This window comes from Mustela nivalis (genome assembly GCF_964662115.1).
Source record: "Mustela nivalis genome assembly, chromosome: 3".
Lineage (NCBI taxonomy): Eukaryota > Metazoa > Chordata > Mammalia > Carnivora > Mustelidae > Mustela > Mustela nivalis.
In genome coordinates this window covers 59,064,107-59,088,660 of record NC_139022.1, presented here as the reverse complement: position 1 = coordinate 59,088,660, position 24,554 = coordinate 59,064,107, and the positions used below count along the sequence as shown (strand labels likewise).

At 33.3% G+C, this 24,554-nt stretch overlaps 2 long non-coding RNA genes across 2 annotated transcripts in view; one reads left to right on the top strand and one right to left on the bottom strand.

Moving 5' to 3' along the window:
- Nucleotides 1-24,554, top strand: part of LOC309861186 — a 283,824-nt gene that overhangs the window by 220,670 nt on the left and 38,600 nt on the right. The window contains exons 3-5 of the long non-coding RNA XR_014309809.1: nt 11,909-11,989; nt 15,723-15,792; nt 20,781-20,837. This is a non-coding gene — a long non-coding RNA (uncharacterized lncRNA). The remainder of the gene's footprint in view (nt 1-11,908; nt 11,990-15,722; nt 15,793-20,780; nt 20,838-24,554) is intronic.
- LOC309861185 overlaps nt 14,322-24,554 on the bottom strand; it is a 252,083-nt gene continuing 241,850 nt past the window's right edge. Inside the window, exon 4 of the long non-coding RNA XR_014309808.1 lies at nt 14,322-15,348. This is a non-coding gene — a long non-coding RNA (uncharacterized lncRNA). The remainder of the gene's footprint in view (nt 15,349-24,554) is intronic.

The following is a 24,554-nucleotide window of genomic DNA, read 5'->3' as shown; positions in this document are numbered from 1 at the left end:
ACAACTAGCTCTTGGGTGGACTTTAAAACAGAGCTTAAAGAGTGAACAGAGTTCTCCTGAGCTATTTTTCCCACTTTATTTCAAGTAACATTAGAATTTTAGATGAGACTAAAGTTTAAACAGATTGTTTGAGAGTATGTGCACTATGAGTATGAAAAGAATATAGAAAAGAACGAAAGAAGCAATTGTGAAAAAATAATTTTCTGCAATGTGATGTAATGAAAGAAAATAAGTTCTGGGTATGATTCCAAATATGACTTTGCATGGGAAGTAAAAATCTATTTTTGTGGCTTGTGTGCCATCCAAGGGTTTTATCTAATGTTCAGATCATTTTCTTTTGTGTAATTTCTCATCTTGTAAGCAACTGTTGATTTGGTGCTAGAATTCTCTTCCTATTTGAAAATGTATTTGCTTGAATTATTTGTATTCTATGCTTCAATGACATAGGTCTTCCAATTAACTAGTTGATACATAATGTGCTCAGTAGAAAAACTAGATAAGAGTTTAACATTGAAACAATAACTAATTAAAGAAATTATTAAAGAAGTGGCTAAATTAAAAAAATTGCTCAAGAATTTACTCTATAAAAATTTAAAATGGGTATGTTTTGAGGATGGTTGGAGGAGAAGAAATGAAAACCAGAAACAGGAAAATCTATACTGAACCCATGTAAAAAAAGAATAAAGGAAAGTTTATTTAGGACATACATTGTTATTCTTTTTAAGAAGTATTTTACTTGTTTTTTTTTTTTTTTGTTTTGTTTTTTTTTTTTTTTTTTTGAGAGAGGGAGACAGAAAGAGAGAGTGAGCACCTGAGCTAGGGAAGGGGCAGAGAGACAAGGAACTAAGCAAGGAACCTGATGTGGGGCTCCATCCCAGGACTCAGGGATCATGACCTAAGCCAAAGGCAGACATTAAACCAACTGAACCACATATGTGGACAGCACAAACATTTTTTTTTTATCAGTTATTTAAAACATTTTATCATTAAAAAATATAATTACTTTAACAACTGATTAAATGAACTTCTCTAATTCTAAATACAAAAATGTTAATGGAAAGTTGTTTATAAACTTTAAAGTCTATGATAAATGACAAATACATACAATTATCAAAATTTCTAATGACAGTCACTTTATAAAAATATCATTAAGTAATATACAAAGATGTCTAAAGGTTAAATCCTTAATATTACTAAGCCTGAATGGAATAATAAAAATAATAACTGGCTAAAACAACTAATACTATTGTTTATAACAAGTATATATTTTGGACATGTGCTCTCTATCTTGCAAGTCTGTGAGTAGTTGTCTTCTATTTGAAAAATAAAACATAAAACTTTAGGGTATATTTGGTGCTATTCTTACATCTGAGTTTTACTTTAAATATCTGTACAGAATCCATAGGGAGCAAAACACGTTTCAGACTAAAGGACTCATATGAGCAAAGTCAGCTTGGAGAATAGGGAGATGTAAAGTATAAAGAACGTTTGCTGTGATGATCCCTTTCTATTACTGGCTGCTGAAACAGTAGGTGGAGAGAAGCCCTGGGAATAGCAAAATGCTCTGGTAGATGTGGGGGTTTGGTTCAGACGGATGAAAGCCACGATATTACTTTGTACCTTCTGAAACCTGGTTACCAGAGTCATTAAGGATTTATGCTAGAATTAAACACTAAACAATATTAGCTCAAAACAGCATGGAAATTGGAGTATCAGGGCAAAACTGTTTATTGTGATTTCTCAGATTAAGACCTGATGATGGCAAAAGTTCAGGGACTATACTGTGGAATTGATTTTTAAGTTCTATAATAGTCCTTAAATAAGGATTTTTAGTTAAGTTATTTTTGTGATGAAAGGATATATGTAAGATCCAATGATCTGTTTATATAATTATTCTCAATGTCTAAGAGTTGGTAGGTATGTTCTATTCCATCTTCCCAAGAGATTCTTTTGTGTTTTTGTTGTTGCTGTTTTTTAAGATTTTATTTGTTTGAGGGACACCTGAGTGGCTCAGCTGGTTAAGCATCCACCTTCAGCTCAGGTCATGATCGCAGGGTCCTGGGATCAAGCCCCACATCAGGCTCCCTGCTCAATAGAGAGCCTGCTTCTCCCTTTCCCACTCCTCCTGCTTGTCACCCTCTCTTTTGTTAAATAAATCTTAACAAAAAAAAAAAAAAATCATTTGTTTGAGAGGGAGCCAGAGTGTGTTGGGGGGGGTAGGACCAAAGGGAGAGAATCTTCAAGCACACTCCCCACTGACCAAGGAGTCTGACACAGGGCTCAGTTTCACAACCCCAAGATCATGGCCTGAGCCAAAACCAAGAGTCAGTTGCCTAACTGACTGAGCCATCCAGGCGCCCCAATAAGAGATTCATTTCTTGGTGTTTTTCCACTATATATGGTAGCCTCCAGGCTTCTTGAAGAATGGTCTTCTTCCAGAGAGACCAAAGTTTATCAAGAGAGTATTTACAAGTCAGATTGTTAAGTGTTTGCTTAATGATCTTATGGTTCTCAAAAGCAAGCTCTTTTAAAGCATGTTTATTCACTCCTTAATATGATAAAAAGCCTCATTTGAAATAAGGCTAATGGAGTTTAATTCTCCATCTCTACTAAAGTGATTGTAAACTTTCACTTAACAATATTACTTTAGCTCCTTCTGGCAATCCCTTAGGTTAAGAAATGAGCCCAGATAATAGTCAAATCACAATTATTTGCTTTACCACAATTCTCTCTTTTCACACATTTAACCATCTAGAATCACTGAAACATTCATGTATGTTGCTGAATGGTTTATAATATCACAAGACAGGCAGTCTTTGACCTGTTTTCACCATCACCTTCTATCTATGCACCTAGGACATATGAGTAAGCAGCTGCTTTCAACATCAAACGGACAATTAACATCCAAGGTCACAGGGTAATAAGTTTAATTATAGGACTTAAACTTCTATCATGAGACCAGTAATTTTGTCTTGGTTGTTAAACTCTACAAAAATAACCTGCCTTTTCTGTCCCGGAAACTGAGTTAGTTATTTACTGTCTCAACTTGCATAACTGACTGACGAACCCTAGGGATTTCTTCCAAGTCCGTAATACAGGTGTTAACAGCCAATGCTTTAAACCTCTAAAGTGAATACAAAATGACTGTAAATGATGATAAATCTCTGTGTGTGTGATATGACTGGTTTATAGTGTCAAAATGCAGTCTTCTAAGGCTGAGTCCTATCTGTCATGTATTTAAAAATCAAAGCTCTCAAAACTCCAAAGTGTAAAATGAAACTTAAGAAAGGTCTAGATAGAGGCACCTGGGTGGCTCATGGGTTAAAGCCTCTGCCTTCGGCTCAGGCCATGATCTCAAGGTCCTGGGATAGAGCCCCACATCGGGCTCTCTGCTCAGCAAGGAGCCTGCTTACCCCTCTCTCTGCCTGCCTCTCTGCCTACTTGTGATCTTTCTCTCTCTGTCAAATAAATAAATAAAATCTAAAAAAAGAGAAAGGTCTAGATAATGTAAATCAACCTGAAACCTATGAAAATAATATAGTTGTCTTTTTTATTTTTTTGCATCAGCAATGAAAGCAGCTTTAAGGGAAACTTACTAAAATTTCTTAAGTGGAATTTAATTCTCCATCTCTACTAAACTAATTGTAAATTTTTACTTAAGAAAAGTTTTCTGGTAATCCCCGAGGTTAAGAAATTCATTAGAAATGCCATCTCACCCAAATTTATTTTTAACTTGAAGAGCATGATAGCCATATTCTTTATCCACAGTAGTATTTAATTTCTATATTTTTCATTTTTTCAAATATAGCTAGAGTAACTCCAACATGAATTACAAGTAAAAAGGAAGACACACTAGAAAGAAAACTAGTTGTAGTATTCTTTTTATGATTATAATAATCTTTTTTTGTTCAAGCAATTTAAATACAATGAAAAGAATTAAAAATAAAATTGAATGAATATTAGAAGTCAAAATCAAATTCCTTTTAATTAAAATTCCTTTTAATTTACTTTAATTCCTCTTAAATAACTTAAATAACTCAAAATTCCTTTTAAATAACTTTATTTTAATATGCTATCTGTTTAAACAGATAAGAATTAGTATATTCAGCATATGATGAAGATTGTTTTTAGACAATGGATCAAATACTGTGGGAGGCAGCCTGCTCTTCTGTTTCTAAGCAATAAAAGCACTCAATAGCCCAAATTCCATGAGGCATCTCTGGAAAATGGCAGGTGGATTGGATAGTATTGAAGAAATTATCCAAATTTTGAACATTTACAGGATAGTATACTTGGGGGGAAAATCACTTGTTTATCAGATATTTAAAAATTAGAAGTGATACCTTCCAGAAAGAAGGACGTAACTGTTTTCTAAGAATGCTAAAACAAATTACCCTAATTGGGGGGCATCTAAAGTACAGAAATCTATTCTCTTATAGTTCTGGATGCCAGAAGTCCAAAAACATGGTATTGACAGATTTGTCGTCCCTACGAAGGCTCTAGAAGAGAATCTTTTTTTTTTTTTTTTTCATTTTCCAGTTTCTTGTGGCTGTCAGCTTTCCTTGGCATCCTTTGTCATTCACCTCTCTGTCAGATTCTGCCTCTGTCTTCACATTCCCTTCTCCTGTGAGTGTCTGTGTCTTCTCTTCTGTCACTGTCTCCTATTGGATTGAGTGCCCACTTGGATAATGTGGAATGACATCTGCACCTTAACCTTGATTGCATCTTTATACCTCATCTTTCCAAATATGATAATATGCACCGATTCCAGAGGTTAGGACTTGGATATAACTTTTGGAGGCAAGATTTATTATATTACTACAATTATTTCTAATAATACTGTTAGGACCATTTATACAAAATAATAATTTTTCCTCACTGTTCGTATCTCCTCAGCATAAGGATTTAACAATAGAATGGTTATTCTTTCCATCATGAGCAGGAATTTCAGATTTGTGCTTAAGAGAGGGGAGGACATATGCATAGGTTTTGTTATATATGCTAGGCATGAGGAGATCAAGATTCTAAATGATCAAACACTAAAGCATAATTTTCAACAATATAATCACTGGAAGTAAGATGGAACATATCATTTTCAGCTGTATATCCCATATTTTACCCCTTCCCATACAAACACACACACACACACACACATACACACTCCTTAGTAATAATTATTAAAGGAAAACTGTGTTGCGAATCGGTAAGTATCTACAAACAGATTAAAGCATGTGAAAAATGCACTCCTTTGAGACTTATCAAAATGGAAGAATAGTAAACAGCATGAGAAAGCACTATCACAAAAGTAACCAAGAAACCATATCCAAGAACAACGATTTAAAAGAAAAGGACATTAAAAAAATAGTATTAAGGAGCTCAGCAAAATGTAAGATGCAGCATCCTCCACTAATAATTATAAAACACAGTTTAAACATTGAAAACAAACAGCTCTTGAAAGGTGCCAGGAAACATGAAAGTGAGTCAGAAATTAAGAGGCAAAGATACCTGAGAACAGGACACTGAAAAAGCTCCAAATTTTCAGTGATATTATGCTTTAGAAAATCTGATCATTTGCTGACTCCTGAAAAAATATGGAGAATTTTGAGAGAAAGTAGTAACCTAGGTCCTGCTGAGTTCTTAGTGAGTCAGGGAGGAAATAATTATACACAGGTCAGCACTACCTTGCTCCCAGGACTTGAGACATAATCATGAATTAGAAAAAGAAAAAGAAAAAGAAAGAAAAAACATACGGGGGGGCCTGGGCAGCTCAGTTGTTAAGCATCTCCTTAAGTGTCTGCCTTCAGCTCAGGTCATGATTCCAGGGTCCTAGAATCAAGCCCCATGTTGGGCTCTCTTCTCAGCAGGAAACCTGCTTCTCTCTCCCACTCGCCCTGCTTGTGTTCCTTCCCTCGCTATGTCTCTCTCTGTCAAATGAATACATAAATAAATAAATCTTAAACAAACAAACCAAAAAAAAAAAAAAAAACCCATATAAACCAAGCATGAACCTAGTATTTTATAAGCAATAATCCACACAAGGCATCAGCTGGCCCCTAAAGGGCAAGTGCAGGGAGTAAGAAGCAGACAAAGCAGAAAGCAGCTGTTTCATAGCTGAAAACGGAATCAGAAAATTCTGCAATATTGAGAAATGTGTACACACTCTATTGGTTCTTTTCTCTGGAGAGCTCTAATACAGTATTCAACTCCTGTTAGCTGGGGTTGGGGGGAGAATGTACTTCATCTTCCTGATTTTGCCTGTGTCTTATGCAAGCTTCAAGTCCTTGAGTCTCAGCTCCTGTTCTTCCTGGTGCCCCCACCCTTCCCTAGATGTGTTTCTGGGCCCACCTCTCATAATTCCACTCGTCTTCCAGGTGGAAGGCTTTGTTTTTGTTTTTGTGTTTCTGTCCCTTTCCTTTGGACATAATATTTACTTCAGTGGCCGACAATGATAGTGTTTATTGCTCCGAACCTCCATATATTGAAACTTTCATTCCAGAATAGAGTGGAGAAAGGGGCAAGAAGAATTGCAAGCCCTTTGTTCCGTACCTGTCATTCTTTCTCGAAGTCTGCAATATTAACGACATCTTCTTCAAACTTTATCCGATAATTTCCATGAGCATCTGATGGGTTTCAAGGAGAAAATCTTGAAGTGGACTCCCCAGTCTCTGTGGCCATAAGGGATTTCCCACTCCCTCAGCAATGCACTCCTGATGTCCACCAATTCACAGCCTCTGCTAAATAAATTCTTCCTTGTATCTAATTGCTTCATAAGCCACTGCCTCTGTCCCATCTTTCCCTGCAGGCATCTCCTTAGATTTTGTTCAGTTTGTTGACCTGAAACCTCAGTGCCTAGATAGGTTTAAGGGAAGGTGTGAATTTACAGCTTGTCTGGCCTTTTTTCCCCTTTAAAATTGAAATACTCTCTAGGTGTCTCATCCCTGAGCAGATACAAGATGTCTACAATAGATTTTTTTTAAAGGATTATATTATACGTGTTTCTGATCCCCAAACCACTACGTTATGCCAAAGAAAACTTGGAATATTTAGCTTTGGAGGCTATTTATTTATACAGTGGTTTGGGTAAAGCTTTGTTTTTTTCTCTCCTGCTCTTTTCCCTTCCTTCGACTTTTGGTGGGATGCAGGTCCTAGTTTCATAAACAATATGGTTCCAATGTTTTCTTGAGGTCTGATAGAATTTATATTTTTTCCACTATTTTTTCAGATATAATTGATATAACATTAGTTTCAACTGTACATGATTTGATACGTAGATATCAAATATATATATCAATATATAAATATATATATCAAGTATATATGTACACATACTGTGCATATATGCAATATATTACTATATGAACACAGTAAGTCTAGTTAACATTCATTACCACAGAAAGTTATGCACATTTTTCTTGTCAGAACTTTTAAGGTCTACTCTCTCAGCAACTTCCAAATGTATTATACAATATCATTCACTATAATCACCATGTTGTACTTTACATCCCCATCACTTATTTATCTCATCAAGGGCATTTTGTACCTTTTGTTCCCTTCACCCATTTCACCCATCCTCACCCCCTGCCTCTGGCAACTATCAATTTGATCTCTGTGTGAATTCTTTTTCTTTTAAAAATTTCACATATAACTGAGATCATAGTATTTTTTTCTGCTTGACGTATTTTGCTTAGCATAAAACCCTTAGGCTCAATCTATGCTGTCGCAAATGGCAGGATTTCCTTCTTTTTTATGGCTGAGTAATATTCCATCACCTATATATATCCCCCATATTTTCTTGAGTTAATGTTTTCATTTCCTTTCAGTAAACACCAGAAGTAGAATTGCTAGATCATATGGTAATTCTCATATTTTTAATTATTTCAGGAACCTCCATACTGTTTGCATAGTAGCTGCACCAATTTACTTTACCACCAGGGGTTCCCTCTGCTCCACATTCTTACCAATAGTTGTGGGTTTGGTTGGGTTTGGTTTGGTTTTGATAATAACTAATCTAACCTTGTGGTTTTGATTTACATTTTCCTGATGATTAGTGATGTGCATCTTTTCATGTACCTGGTAGGCATTTGTATATCTTTTTTTGAAAAATGTCTGTTCATATCCTCTGTCCATTGTTTAATTGGATTGGGGTTTTTTTGGTATAGATTTATATGAGCTTTTTTTTTAAAATATAATATAGATATTAACCTCTTCTTGATGTATGATTTGCAAATATTTTCTCCCATTCTGTGGTTTGCCTTTTCATTTTGTTATTCATTTCCTTTGCTGTGCTGAAGGTTTTAATTTGATATAGTCCCATTTGTTTGTTTTTGCTTCTGTTGTCTTTGCTTTTAGTATCAAATCCAAAAAAATAACTGCAAAGACCTATGTCAAGGAGCATAACACCTGTATTTTCTTTTATGAGTTTTAGGGTTTCAAGTCTTACATTCAAGTCTTTAATTCATTTCAAGTTGATTTTTATGTATGCTACAAAACAGTGGTCTAGTTTCATTCTTTTGTTGGTGACTGTTTTCCCAAGACCATTTCTGAGAAGATTGTTCTTCTCCCAGTGCATATTCTTCATAAGTTAATTGACAATATATGTATGGCTTTATTTCTGGGCTCTCTATTCTGTTCCATTGATAAATATATCTGTTTTTATGCCGGTACTGTACTGTTTTGATTACTGTAGCTTTGTAATACACTTTGAAATCAGGGAGCATGATGCCTTCAGCTTTATTCTTTCCCAAGATTGCCTTGGCTATTTAGACTTGCAATTAAAGTGCTTGAACATCTTGGTAGTCATTTGTAATAATAAAAAAAAATCTGTCTCACATTGTGTGTAAAGAAAAAAATCTAGTTAGAGATACAAATGTAAAAAACACAATCACACAAGTATGACTATGAAACATGGGTGAATTTCTCTTGAATCTCAGTGCAGGCAAAGGTTTTCTAAGACTTAAAAAAATCTAGAGGTGACAAGTAAAAAGATTGATGAATTTGAGTATATGAAAAAAATTTTTAAGCTTTTGTATTGTGAAAATCAACATGAAATAATCAGTGAAAATCAACATGAAATAATCAGTGAAACTGAGAAGAAACTTTTACAGTAATTGGAGCAAAAGACTAACATTCCTAATGGTAAAAAAGCCTTAAAACTGATGTGTTAAGTAGAAAAACTCTGACTGAAAATAAAAATATTATATGAACAGACAATTCAACAGAAAATATAGAAAAAGTGGTTTTTGAAAATATGAAAACATTTTAAAACTCTCATGGTTAAAAAATTACAACCAAAACAGTAAGATACTATTTCTTTCCACCAAATTAGAAAATAAAAGTATGAACAAAGAATGTAAGGAAGGATTATCTCTCTATATATGGAAACTTGGAAACATTCCCGCTGGAGTTGCCTGTGAAAGAGTAACAGTGAGACATTAGCTAAAATCATTAGAAAATGAAGGGTGATGTCCCAGGACTCAGCAGATGATGACAGTAATGAGATATGGTGGTTAATATAGCTTGTTCACCTGAGATTCAGGCTGGATATTTTAGGTGAAAAAAAAAAAGAAAAAAAAGATAATATTAATTACATTTTGTTGTGTAACCAATTAACTAAAATTAAGGACCATAAAAAAGACTGCAAATATTTATTGTTTCAGAGTTCCTGTTGGTCAGGCATTTAAGAGTAGCATTGCTTCAGGCTTCTGTCTTGGAAATCTCTCTTATGATTGTTGCAATTTTTATGTCAGCCTTGACTAGGGTCATCAGAGTCTCCTTACTGAGCCTGGAAGAATTACTGCTAAAGTTGTTCACTCATATGATTGGCAAGTTGATGCTGATGGGTGGAAGAAAATCTCCCTTAAAATGTGGACTTCTTTATGGGGCTGGTGGAGTGTCCTTAGGACCTGACAGCCAGATTCAGAACAAGTGATTCAAGGGAAAAAAGGCAAGGGCTTCAATGCCTTTTATGACCTATTCTGAAAGTCACCCTCTCTCACTTCCCTCAGTGTGGGATAAGACTACATAGAAATGTGATTACCAAGAGATGAGAATTATTGGGGATTACGTTTGAACATGGCTACAAAAAAGGTGGCCATATATTCTAAATGTGACTTTAGAAATAAAAGAATACCTGGTTCATTTTCATAAAAATGATATAAGGAATCAGAAAAATAAAGCCACTAGTGAGAAAAATAAAGCCACCATTGGGGGACACCATGATGGAATTCATGTACTAATCAGTACACCCAGATGATAGCTGGATTGCAATTTAACACAATGAATGAAGGGACCATTCAGGCAATATGTTGACAGTATAGAAAATGTTACATGTAACTCTTATGCATAACATTGAATTTCAAGGAATAGAGTCATAAATTTTAAGGAGTTGACAGAAGACTCCAAGGAAGAAACAAAAGAGATTGTTGGATATTGGATTAAAGTGAAGAAATGGAAAGATGACCTGGCAGTTTAGCAAGTTTTTTGGTAACTGAGATAAAAAAGACATAATACGGTTAGTCGCAATGGCTTTGTTGCAGATAGTGGTAGCAAAGTTTTCAGTAATATGTTATGACCCAGTGAGTTTCTGGAGCTTTCTCTGCTTCACTGGGTAGGTAAAGCTCTGTCCAAGGGAAAATAAGGCCTTTGTCTTAGTGTTTAGGCCTATACTAAAAGACAGGACTAGAAGTTTATGGGAGATGTGGGCTTTAACCCCGTTGTCCTGGGGGGAGGGTTTCTGTTGCTCCCCTCGGAGAAAAGCTACTATAGCTTCAAGTTAGTGTGCTTTCTTTTGTTAGCTTTTGATGGCCCGAATGGTGGGGAAGCTGAGTGTTATATCAATAGGTGGGCCTCTTCTCCAACCCTGAAGATAGGATTACAGGGTTTAGAGGAAGATACATACTCTAGCATCCATTTTTGTGTATTTCCAATTATTTTGTCATTTCTGTTGTGATTGCATTTTACCTGGAAGAACTTTTTGTAAGTGTTTTTTATTATAAGTGTTTATTTTTAAGTTCCCAAAACTTAACAGGATGGAGGAGGGATTTTTTAAAATTAATGATTTTTAATTGAATTATGTTGTTTTAAAAAAAGATTTATATGGTGATAACTACTATTGTTTTTGGTACTTTTTATTCATTCTTATTACTATTTCTCATGAATTTGTTTTTTATGTGCTAAAACATAAAAAAATCTTGTGAAAGTATTATGTTTGGTGGTGGTTGTGGGATTATTACTAACATGTTGAGATCTATTTTTATGTGTCAGCATATAAATGCATCTATGTTGATTATATATATAGACATAAACATGCTTTATATTTCATGTTATATCAAATATATTTATATGTAGAATATTAATATGTATTTGGTATATGAACTATGGTTTAATCAGCATTCTTAGTAATTATTTTTCTACTGGCTGATTCATTCATTTTGATTCATTCTTTTTCCCTTGGACAGAGCTCAAATGATTTCATTTTGTCAAAGTATACTTTGACATCTGTCAAGTATGCTTTTTTTGAATTGTAACAATTCATGCATTATAACTTCCAGTCTATAGTAAAAGGTATGTAGAAATACATGTTTTTTATATCTTGATGAATGATTATAGTTTAGATACCGTCCTTTGTATACCATTCTGTTTAAATTCTGATAATATTGCTATATTGCCTTTCTTTTATAGAATTGTCTGGAATTTTGCTTGGCCTTTCCCTTGATTTTCTACCCTTCTGAATCATGATTTAGAGAAGACTTGAAATACTGTATTGCTGTGATTTTTAAAATACAAAAGTCTGTTTAAATAAGTGATTTTTAAAACTTTACATAATGATTATAGTATATGTGAAATTATTCTTCTCATGTATTCTGTATTTTGTATTGATTATCTTTTTCTCCTTTTTTCCTTACTTTAGAGCAGTGGTTCTCAAGTAAGTCTATTTTTTGGTTGTCACAGCAGTCACAACGGGCTGAGGATTGCTACTAGCATCAGCTGGGTAAGTCTGGGGTGCTGCTAAATATCCTACAATGCATGGTGCAACCCCACGCAACAGAGAACAACCTGGTCCAAAATGTCCATATGCTAAGATCAAGGACACTTATTTCAAATTTTACATTCTGTATTCTATTCATTTTTTTTTACTTGTGTCAATGTGAGATAGATTTAAGATTATTTTAGTCATCACTTAAAACAATCTTCAGAGAATGTTGAATTAATAGACACATTCATTTTCCTGTAGTGCTAGAAAAAAAGGGATTTATAAAGACTTACGGTAATGTGGTTACTCTTCTCATCTTCCATAATGTTTTTAAATTTTTATTTTTATATTTTTAATCACCCATTGTCAATATATACAGAGTAGTAAGACACATGTGTGCATATGTTTATGTATGTGTATACGTACATGTGTATGTGTATATGTATATATGTGTATGTGTATATGTATATATGTGTATGTGTATATGTATATATGCATGTGTATATGTATGTGTATTTGTATGTGTATGTATGTGTATATATGTGCATGTTTATGTGTATATGTGTATGTATATGTGCATGTATGTGTATGTATATATGTATGTATGTATATGTATGTGTATATGTATATATGTACATGTGTGTATATGTATATATGTATGTGTATATGTGTATGTTATGTCTGTATGTTTATATATGTATATGTGTATATGTATATGTGTGTGTGTATATGTATACTTATCCATGGGTTTTACCATTTTCTTTCCTCCTTGTACCCCTTTCTCTGTGTTTGGGTCTCCTTTTCCTGCTTGCTGAGTTACACCCACGAGTAGCACTTTCACTGGAAGTAGATGGATGGCAAATTATCCAGCATTCATTGTATCTAAAACTGTTTTTGCTTCACTTACATTACTTAATGATTATGTAGCTGGAATAAAATTATATTCATAGTAATTTCCCTTCAGCACTTTGAACATTTTATTTCAGTAACACATTGTTTCTGTCTGTGATTAGTATGTTACTCCTTCATAGGTAATCTTATCATCAAAACCTGATTTAGTACCAACACCTTTATACTTGATAAGTCATTTTGATTCTGTGTCTTAGTGTTAATTAGCTTTTGATCTCTGCTTGAGACCAATTATGGTTTTGTTGTTACTTAGTTAGATAACATATTTTATGTTAGTTCTGAAAAATTATTGGTATTGTCTTGTTAAATGGTATATTCTTTAAATTATAAGTTTATGAAATCAGTATTAGAAGCCTAATAGACCATTTTTTATCCTCTATCATTCAAATTCTATTTTGTGTATTCTATCTTGTAATTTCTTTGAAGAATTCGAATGTACTTTTGAGTATATGCTTGAATTTGATTTGTACTTCATCTGTCTAGTTTGAACTTTTAGTTCTCAATTAATTATATTTTTATCTTAAGGTAATGATTTTTTGAATCACACACATTGGAAAGTCTGTTTAGCTTCATCAGATATACTTAATTTTCACAATTGCCTCATTTTTTCCATACATAATACTCTACATTATTATCACTTTTTACCTGATAGTTACAAGATAGCTACTTAATATCCAGTGTCAGTCTTCTAACTAAGAAGAAGAGAAATTAAGCTCCAAAATCTGAAGGAGGTCTGTGTTTAAAAGGTTGTAACTACTTTTAGGGGCCACTACTGGGTAGGAATTCCAGTATGACAGTGGAAAAAAGGAGCTGTGGTTCATTCCAGTAACCTTCCTCAGAAAGAGAGGCCCCAGAAAACTATGCAAGAGATTAGAAAAGTGTATGTATGAGTCTTAATGGGTATACTGCCACAGCCATTAAGGTGCTCTTCTCAGATCTCCTTGGCAGACTTTCATGGAAAGCATGGCTGACTTTCATCCTTCAGTTGTCACCTGACTAGTACTACCACATTCAGACCAAGGCATGTTTCTCTTGGCTCCAAGGCCCTGCTCCTTCAAATCTGCTCTCAGCCAGATATAGAACCTCATGTGGACTACTAGATCCATTTAATTTCTGCCCACTTTAGGACTGACAAATGGGCAGCTCACTGACCAGGTCAAATTTTTATCAGAACTGGGGTGTAGACTGACACAACTTCCTACCCAGTTCTTCTCTTAACAGTTGTTAAACTTAAATCTTGATCTGAAGGCTCTCCATTTCTATTCCTCTCCCATGGTTGGCCACATGCTTTCATTTTGGAGTATGCAAAGGCACTTTCATTTAGTTTTTGAATATGTTGTACAAGAGATTTTATATTCCCATTTAGTTGGTCTCATAAGGATTCAGAAAGACAACCAGTGCTACCATATTTCCCAAATTCCAACCATTAAACACTTACAGGTAAAGATCTAATTTTTTTTTATTAGACATATTATCCATATAACACCCATGTTCCAAACAAATACTGAGGTATATAACTTTTTAGTTCTTCAGTAATTTTAGAATACATAGTGGAAATGTGGATTCTAGAAAGTTACTTCTAAGCACAACTATAAAGAAAGAACAGAGAAATTGAGTTCAGTTGATAGTATAATTTCAACAATATCAATAATTTTACCATATTTAATGGGTTGAATTTATATATAAAACAATGTTTAGACAGTTTCCACATAGCTGATAATGAAATTATAAATAAGAATAGAGAAGTCATAATATATTTATCTTTTATTCTAGGAATAAAAGCTCACTGCAGTGTTAGTCTATGAGTTTTAGTTGTTAACATTATCTCCTCCATGAGTAAGTAAACTTTTCTTGTATTCAGCAAACTGACAATTCTTAAAGTGAGGATACATACTAAGATTTTAGTACAAAGACTATCAGTATCCACAAGCAACTGAAATGTGATATCCTTTATTTTAGCAAGTTATACTTAAGATATTCATTTGGTATGTATATTTTGTAGCAAGAAAGAGAATAGGTATATTCAATTGGAAACTCTATATCATGACACACAATTCTGATATAAAAGGAAATGGCATTGTAAAAATGGAACTCCTTTTGACTGAGAGAAGTAAAACAGAGGAAATTTCTAAGTAACAGAAAGCAGTTAAAGCTGCCCTTAGAGAACTGTAACTTACATAACTATAACTTACTGCCACTTAAAAGAGAGATAATAATTTGTGTAGACACTGAGTTTGGCAGACCTATGGGGATAATATATCTTTTTCAGTCTCAAATATTATTTCATTTTTGATGTGAAGTCTTTCCTACAATATTAACTTCTTATACTATTTTTTCCCTCAATGACCTTGACAAACATGTGGGAAATAATCAGTCCCATCTTCTCAGGTCTTGAAGGGTTTGGAAATCTATCTTGAAGAGATGTCATTGTAGTAAATATCCTCATTGTTGCTTGAAAGCTGTATCCTCTTTAAAAAAACAAAAACAAAAGGAAGTGTTACATGAGGCAGATGTGAAATCATCCAAAACTATGACTTATTTTAGTCTGCAGAGTATTTTAGATTGCAACAAAAGAGGCTAGTTTCTGTTTTCATCCAGTGGGATTTTGTGAGATGAAATTTTTTTGAGATCAAATTCATTGTGGTTTATGAGTCAAAGGCAGAGTAGCTTGGGACCTAATCTTGATTTCTCCACATTTATTTTTAGAATTACATGTAAATGTTATCCTCAAACTTTCAAACTGTTAACTACATTTGTCAAGTGGCCTGTCACTAATTATATTCATATCTGATTACCAAATTGTTCATATCCTAGTTTTAAGATTTTTTTTTTTTTTTTGCAGTAGCTTTTGGGAATCCTTGCTTTCTCCAGTATATTGGACACAGTGTTGACTGCTTAATTTTGAAATCAAAGTAAGTGCGTGCTTAATATTTTATCTCTTTGGCTTTACAAACAATGCAACTTGTGTCTTAGCACTCTAGTTAAATTGTTCCTAGGGAGCAAGAAATTCATTTTTTTCTGTCACTAGTAGAAATGGATCACTTCTCTACCCCTCAACACCTCAGACAGGTAAGGGGATCAGGAGAATTTCTGCATAATATCATTAAATATTTCACTATCTCCTCTTTCCCACCCCAACAGCAAAACATGCCAGCAAAGCCATACTGAGTGATATCACTAAAGGCAGATTTACAGTGAAGCTAAATGAAGCTTAAACTTCAGGGCCCTACATATTTGCTTACAATGACATACATTTTTGACAATTTGCAATAGTTTGATGTTTCTGTTCTCACTCTTTAAAATGGCTTTAGCAAATGCCTGGTGCTTATAAACAAAGGAAGAATGAATCTAAAATAATCATGAAATTTTAGAGCTTGGTGGAGATTTATGGTTTAGCTACCTCAATTCCTTTCTACCAAAGATACAGAAATTTAAGCCCAGAGAGGTTCACTTATATAACCTAACGTCACAAAGGTTGTTAGCTACAAAACCAGTGCTGAAATTCCAGTGTATAAATGCTGAACTAATTTTCTTTTGAACATATTACTCTACTCCTTAAGAATATAATGGGTATTACGTTTTGTTGATACAGTAAAGGGTAAATGCTATGGAGCTGAGTTGAGAAAGGAAATTCTCAACTTTTAATCTTCATAGGTCCTGTTTGTAGGCTCCCAGAGAAGCTATTACTATAACATTTACCAAGGTCAAAATGGCTCCAAAAAACCTTAAAACATGGCTATTTCTGCCTTGAGCATACATTATACATCTGCTTCCAATAAATTTATTAATTAAATTAAATAAACTAACCAACCAAAAAGGAGCATTCTAAACATAAAGATATGGGGGTGGGGGGGGACAACAACACCTCCCTGCCTCTCCTAAGATTAAACTCACGCAGCTTGCACATACTAAAAACATAAGATAAAGTCTTTAACTTTCTAGAATGTCCTTTGTCATGATGATTTGTCTGTACATAAAAAACATAGATAACCCTGCACCAAATCTTTCTTCCCTGAATCACTTCCTTCTTTGTGAAGACGGAGTATCCCAGGCAACTGTCCAAACTTGGGCCTAAATAAAACATTTTTCCCTTCTCTTTAAAATTTTTAAAAAGTTTTGTTCATTTTTTATCAAAACGGTAGATATAAGTCCAGACCTGACACACTTGCTAGTTGAGAAATCCTCACTTCATTTTTTTTTTGTCTGTTAAATAGCAATGACATCTGCTTGAAAGGATTGTCATGACGCAGTATATGGGAACTTCCTAAGAAGGTGATACGCTGCCCAAGTGACAGCTGTATTATGATATTTAAAATATCTTTATACATACTGTAAATCTGAAACTATTTTAAAATAACATGAAACACAAACAAATGTAAGGATAACGGACAGTCAGTTCCCAACAGCCTACAGAGGTCTCCACAAAGAATATTCCCTTGTTTAATCTGTTTAAGTCATTTGAGTACGACCATTAGTGGAATATATTTACAACAAAATTTCACTAATATCCTATACCCAACCAAAGAAAGCTTCTACTACATCAGGAGTATTCCTGTTTTGAAGATATTGGAAATGCTTCTTTCTTTCTTTCTCTATATAGTTTTTCCATATTGGTTTATTTAATGGGATTATGTGAGCTTTTGATTCATTAGTTATGACAATTAATGTTTTTATTCTCTCTCTATAAATACAAAATTTATATTATTAACTATATAATTATATTTATATAGTTATAAACTATATAGTTTATATAGATATATATAGTTATATAACTATATATAGTTATAAGCTATATATTATATATAATTTATATATAATTATATATATTATATATTAACTATATAATTATATTTATATAGTTATATCTATATCTATATATATCAGTTATACTTTGTAACATATAATTTATATATTATATATTATAAAATTATAAACATATTTTATTATAATGAAATATGAAAACCCTTAAATAAACCCAGACTTCCACATTCTAAACTAAAACAGAATACTTACTAATTTAATTATTTTTTAAGATTTTATTTATTTGACAGAGAGGAAAGGGGAGAGTAAGAGGGAGAAGCAAACTCCCTGCTGAGCAGAGAACCCAAGGTAGGGTCTGACCCCAGGACCCCAAGATTATGACCTGAACTGACATTTAACCAACTAGCCACCCAAGTACCCCTACTAACTGTTTAATTTTAATTTATAATTAATAATTAGTATATATGAATTACTAAATAAAAATTTTGTATTACTTTTTATGCTTAATATTTTCATAGTTACCTAAGAAAAAAGGAAAATAGGAAGAAAAAAAGGCTATCAGAGATTCAGAAGAAATAACAATAGAAAAGAATTAACAAAATGAGAAATAATCTTTGGATCTCTTACTAACTAAAGTTGTGTTTACTCTTTAAATTACATAAGACCATGAAGTATATTGGGAATTTTAAGAGAAAATAATGATGAAGCGTACTCTGAGTCATGACTAGGGTTTTTAAGTGGGCACCTGTATCAAACATGTAAAATATTCCTTAAAAGTTGTAACAGGAGCTACATCTTCAAAGTTTCCTTGCAAGATAAAATATTATGTAAAAGGTAATACAGAAGTAAGATGATAAAAGGAGAATCTAATGGACTAAATTAAGAAATTGCTGTTATTATCAGATGTTGCTCCTAGTGTAGTACTTTTGAAAATCTACCTTCTTTTTGTAAGGAAGAGGCTGAGCAAATAATCTCAACTTTTTTTTTCTGTGATGAGATTAAGAATTGCATACTGGGCTTAGAAATCATGCACAACTCTGAATATGACTTCTCATTTCCTACCAAATTCCTTTCCAACTAAGCTACCCTTGAAATTGATGATTCTTGAAATTAGGCCCATAAAGTCATTAATTGACTTGGTCAAATTGAAATCTTGTTTTAAAATGCTATAAACTTATTGTTGAATTAAAAAAAAAAACTGCAAATACTTTGAAAAATTTTCCAAGTAAAATAACAGATAGAAACTGAATGACATGACCTTAGTAAAATCCTACCCCACAAAAATAAGAATACAAAGTAAGCACATTTAAAAATTATTAAGCTCTTAAACTCTATAATAGCAATGCTTCTCCCAGTATTAGAGGGGAAGGAAGGTGAGTGGTCAAAATCTGACATTTATTCTTTTTTTTTTTTTTTAAGATTTTATTTATTTATTTAACGGAGATCACAAGTTAGCAGAGAGGCAGGAAGAGAGAGAAGGAAGCAGGCTCCCTGCCGAGGGGAGAGCCCAATGCGGGACTTGATTCCAGGACCCTGGGATCATGACCTGAGCCCAAGGCAGAGGCTTTAACCCACTGAGCCATCCAGGCACCTCTCTGACATTTATTCTTATTACCACCTAAAATGGTACTGTGGAAGACTCATCTTGAGTAGGTGAGCAGGGAATATATAGAGGCTGAAAACTCCTCTAGCACAGAGGTACCATTCAAAGTGTCACTGTTGCTATCCATCACTATTCTTTAAAGCTAAGAAGAAAGTTAGAAGTGGCAGCTTGTTTAAATGCCCTTGAGACTTTCTCTTTGACTCATGCATTACATAGATGTGGTTTTTAATTTCTAAGTAACTTGGAGATTTTCTGGCTCCCTGTTACCAACTTCTGGTTAATATTGTTACAGTCCAAAAACATATTTTGCATAATTTCTGTTCTTTTAAATTGATTAAGATTTTGTACTCCAGGATGCAGTCTACCTAGACATGTGTTCCATGTGCATTTGAGAACAATGTGTATTCTACTATAAATAGAATGTTCTAGAACTCTCAAGTAGATCCAAGTGATGGATAGTGTCTTTTGGGTTCTCTGTTTCTTTGTTGGATTTCTGGCTACTTGTTCTATAAATTTCTGAGGCACATATTGATGTCTCCAGTTACAGTTACAAATTCATCTGTTTGTCCTTTCATTTCTATTATTTCCCCATGTATTTTGATGCTGTGTTGACACATGCATATAAATTTAGGATTCTTAAGTTTTTTTGGTAAAATTTGTCCTTTTTGTCATTATGTAATGCTCCCATCTACCTCTGAAAAAATTTCTTGACCTGAAGTATAATTTGTCTGAAATTAATATTTACTTCAGATTTATTTTGGTTAATAATTGATTGCATCTTTATCCTCTTGTCATAATATGTTCATGTTATATTTGTAGTGGATTTCTTATTGACAACATATAGTTGGATCATTATTTTTTTATGTAAAATTTTTATCTTGTAGGTTTAGGTCATTGACATTCCCATGACTACTGATTGCTTGGATTATCTGGTGGCATCTTGTTAGCTGTTTTCTCTCTTTTTCTGCCTTTTTTGGTTTTAATTTAGCAGTTTTTAATGAGTCCATTTAATCTAATTTATTGGTTGTATTATTTAATCATATATTTTACTGGTTGCTCTGGGATTTAAGCATACATTTAAAAATAACCCGCAACTACTATGGCATTATATTATACCACCTCATGTGCAGTGTAAACAATTTTTAATTGTGTGCAATCCATTCCCTTTCCTATCCCTTGTGCCATCATTGTCCTGAATTTAATTCTGTAAACATCTAACATATAATTTGGCTTGCTTTTCATCAGTTATGTTTTAGAATAACCGTGAAAAAGAAAAAAATACTACATTTACCTGTATTTTTTCTATTTTCAACATTCTTCACATTTTACTGACACTCGAATTTTCTGATTGAGCTCATGCCTTTTTCCTAAAGACATTTCTCTAACATTTCTTGCACACCAGGTTTATTAGCCATGGATTCCCTTAGTTTTTGCTTCCTTGAAAGTATTTATTTCTCCTTAAACCCTGAAGAATGTTTTCACTGTATATAGAATACTAAATTGATAGGGTTTTGTTTTTTTTTTTTTTCCTTTCAGCACATGAAGATGCCACTCTCTTGTCTTGTTTGCATGGTTTCAGATGAAAAGATTGAGGTAATTCTTAATCCCTGTCCTTCTGTAAATAGCATTTTTTGTTGTTGTTATTCTGGCAGCTGTTAACATTTTCTCTTTGTCCTTGGTTGCCATTAGTTTTCAGTAGCTTAAAATATAATATGTGTAATTTTGTTGTTTCTTGGATTTGTGTTTTAATATCTAATTTTGGATATTCCTCAGCATTTTTTCTTCTATACTGTTTCTTGTTTATTCTACTTTTAAGATTCTGATTACACATAGGTTAAAATCTGATATTGTCACAGTGAAAATAACTGCTAGAGGGAGGGATATTGATTATCTCTAACCAAAGGTTAACAAAAAAAATCTATATGTGATTAGGAGTGAATTACAATATAAGCTTCTTGATATTACCTGTAATATTGAATAATGAATTATTCTTGTCATTTTGTATCATTAAGAATGCATTTTTTAAGAATTTCTCACCAAAAATATAATGGAAGTCCACAGATAGAGTTCTAGACCAATTCAGACCATCGGAGCTGCTATTTAGAACTCACATTTCAGCCTCCTTGAATGTTAGCTTGATTTCTAGGCTAATTTTGTATAATTTCAAATCATGGGCATTTCCCATTTAACTGAAGGGATGATTTTATTTTCATCATTTTCTTTTTAATTTAGAGGATGGGGCCTTTTCCATAAATTATCCTCTTAGCAAACTTTTTCTTTAGTGAATCTTGGTTGATTAATGTTACAAAGTGTCTGATGGAGAGGGGGGAAATCAGGCAGGAAAATATGTAGATTAAAAGTTTTCAGTTACATAAGTATTTGTATTTGTAAGTATTTGGTAGTACTGGTCCTACCAAAGACACTTTTCCCCAAAATCTCTTGCAATGGAAGAGATGGATAAAATATACATGATTTAACCTCTCAAGTCCCAATTTCAAGTTACGATTGCACATCCATGTAATCTAAGACATCTGTCCTTATCACCTCAGTGACATTATCCTGGTTCATTCCATGGAGATGTCTCAATAATTGTGCTCTCAATTTCAAACCATAATACCCATACTCTATTCTTGTCTTATGATATTTTTACCACATTTGTAGTACAGGGACTAGGATTATATTTTATGTCTGTCCTTCCCTTGATAAAATGCAAAATAAACTAGGGTATGGATATTTGGAATTATTTTTCATTGTGTATTCTAATAAGAATAATCACTGGAACCTAACAGGTAGTCATAAATGTTAAATAAATTGACGACTGTTTTACAGAAAACCTGTATTTTTATAAGATTTTTAATCTTAGATATACATATATGGAAAAGATAAGTGAGGGGAGCTATGCAAAAATGCTACCTAAGGATAAAAAGAAAAATGAATGCAAATGTCAGATAAATACCTTTTGGAAATAAAACCTAAGAAACAGATATTTGTATTACTGTTTTGTACAATGGAAAATGTACAAAGAAAATTAATTTTTGAAAGAATGAAATAAGGGATCTTGGCAAGCTAAGTAAACTGAGAATGAGAAAAACATCACTGCTGAACAAATAATTTAGTAACTAAGAAACAGATACAGAAAATAATTTGATAACACATAAAAAGTATGAAATAATTATAGTTAATGTAAAAGAAAAAGATAAAGAGGGGGATAAAATTATCAAAACAAAACAATAATAGTAATTTAATTAAGAAAAGTTGCTAATCACTCAAAGAGCTAATCACGCAAAGAGCAATAAAAAATAATTTTGCAACAGAAAATCTAACCCCTTAAAGAACAAAAAATTTTTGCAAAATTTCAGAAAAATTAAATTTTAATTCAAAGGGACAAAGTGTTTCAGTAAAATTGTCACAAAGTAACTGACAAAGACTTTTGGCATGTTTGGGTTTTAAATATATATATGTTTAGGCATTCTGTGAAAAAAAAAAAAATCCCCTAACATCCGTAAAAAGAAGACCTCCTTTAGATTTTGTCACACAACCATGAAAGTTCAAGGTAGAGAAATATATTTAAATTTGCAAATGAAAATAAACGATGGAGTGATACTGTGAAATGGTGGGCTAAAACCTCACCAAAGATTCAAATCAATTTCTCAGAACTCTGAAAATTAATTAAAGACTTCAGTAATGCGGTGGCATTTCAGCAAGAAAATGCTGAATCTCAGCATCAACAACACATTTTTCGTCATTTAATCCACCCTCCACAGCTCCACAGTCACCTTGGAATGATAACAGGCCATATTCCTGGTATCAGAGGAAGAAAAACAGCACCATAGCTCTTTCCAAGCTTTGTTTTCAAAGAACAGTAATTACTCAACCTGAATATTGGTTTTCTGGAAGACTCTCCTCAAACAGCCTATTTTAATTTCACCTCACTTGACCTTGCTGAGTGCCTTTAAAAGCTTCTCCCCAAGAGACATTTGTCAAATGTTTTAACATCCTGACTGCCTAAAGTGATTTTTAAGAGTTGGGACAGACAACAGATTAACCAAAATCTTAAAAGGGAAAGGTGAAGAATGGGCTGTCTATAGGGGCTTTAAAAACCTCTGACATATTCTTGGGAAGCATCATTCATAGAGGTGTGCACATGTATAGGAAAAATACATGAGAAGCTCTTAAGGTCTCACCTCTGATATTCTCTGAGGCTCTCCACAGCAGGAAATAAAGCTTAAATCTGGGTTTAAAATTCCTCGTTATGTGTGGTCACAAAGAGCCCCTCAGCAAAGAATGGAAGACTTGTTATAGGAATTAAAAATAAAAAATCCTATTTAGTTATTATTTGACCACTAAGCTAACTAAGTAGAGACTTTAATGGCCAGACTTTAAAATTTGCTCAGAAAAGTCATTAACCAAATAACAAAAACAACAGCACTAATAACAAATTCTAGAGGAATTCTAAGAGGAATATCTGATTTGCAGAGTTGCACCTCATGGTATTTGAAATGCATGATACATACAAAGAAACAAGCAAGTATTACCCAAACAGAAGACAAAACAAAACCAAAACAAACCAAAAAATCAATAGAAACCATCTACAAGGGAGCCCGGATGTTAGGCTTACTATAAATTAGCTATTTTAATGTGTTCAAAGAGCTAAAGGAGACCATGTCTAAATAACTAAAGGAACATATGAGAATGTTCTCTCAACAAATACAGAATACCAATAAAGAAAGATAAATTATAACAAGGGATCATATAGCTAACTGTAGTTGAAAACTAAAATAAATAAAATTTAAAAATCAGTAGAGGGGCGCCTGGGTGGCTCAGTGGGTTAAGCCGCTGCCTTCGGCTCAGGTCATGATCTCAGGGTCCTGGGATCGAGTCCCACATCGGGCTCTCTGCTCAGCAGGGAGCCTGCTTCCTTCTCTCTCTCTGCCTGCCTCTCAGTGTACTTGTAATTTCTCTCTGTCAAATAAATAAATAAAATCTGTAAAAAAATAAAAAAAATAAAAATCAGTAGAAAAGGTCGACTGCAGATCTGTGCAAGTAGAAGAATCAGAAAACATGACAAAGAATAAATTCAGACTGTCTAGTCTGAGGAACAGGAAAAGATGACAAAAAGTAAATGGAGCCTCAGAGACCTGTGGGACACCATCAAATGTAGGAACAAGTGTATTCTGTAAAAGGACTAAAGGCAAAAAGAGTTTTTTTTTTTAATATTTATTTATTTGACAAAGAAAGCAAGTAAGCACAAGCAGGAGGAGCAGCAGAGAGAGAGGGAGAAGCAGGCTCCCTGCTGAGCAGAGAGCCAGA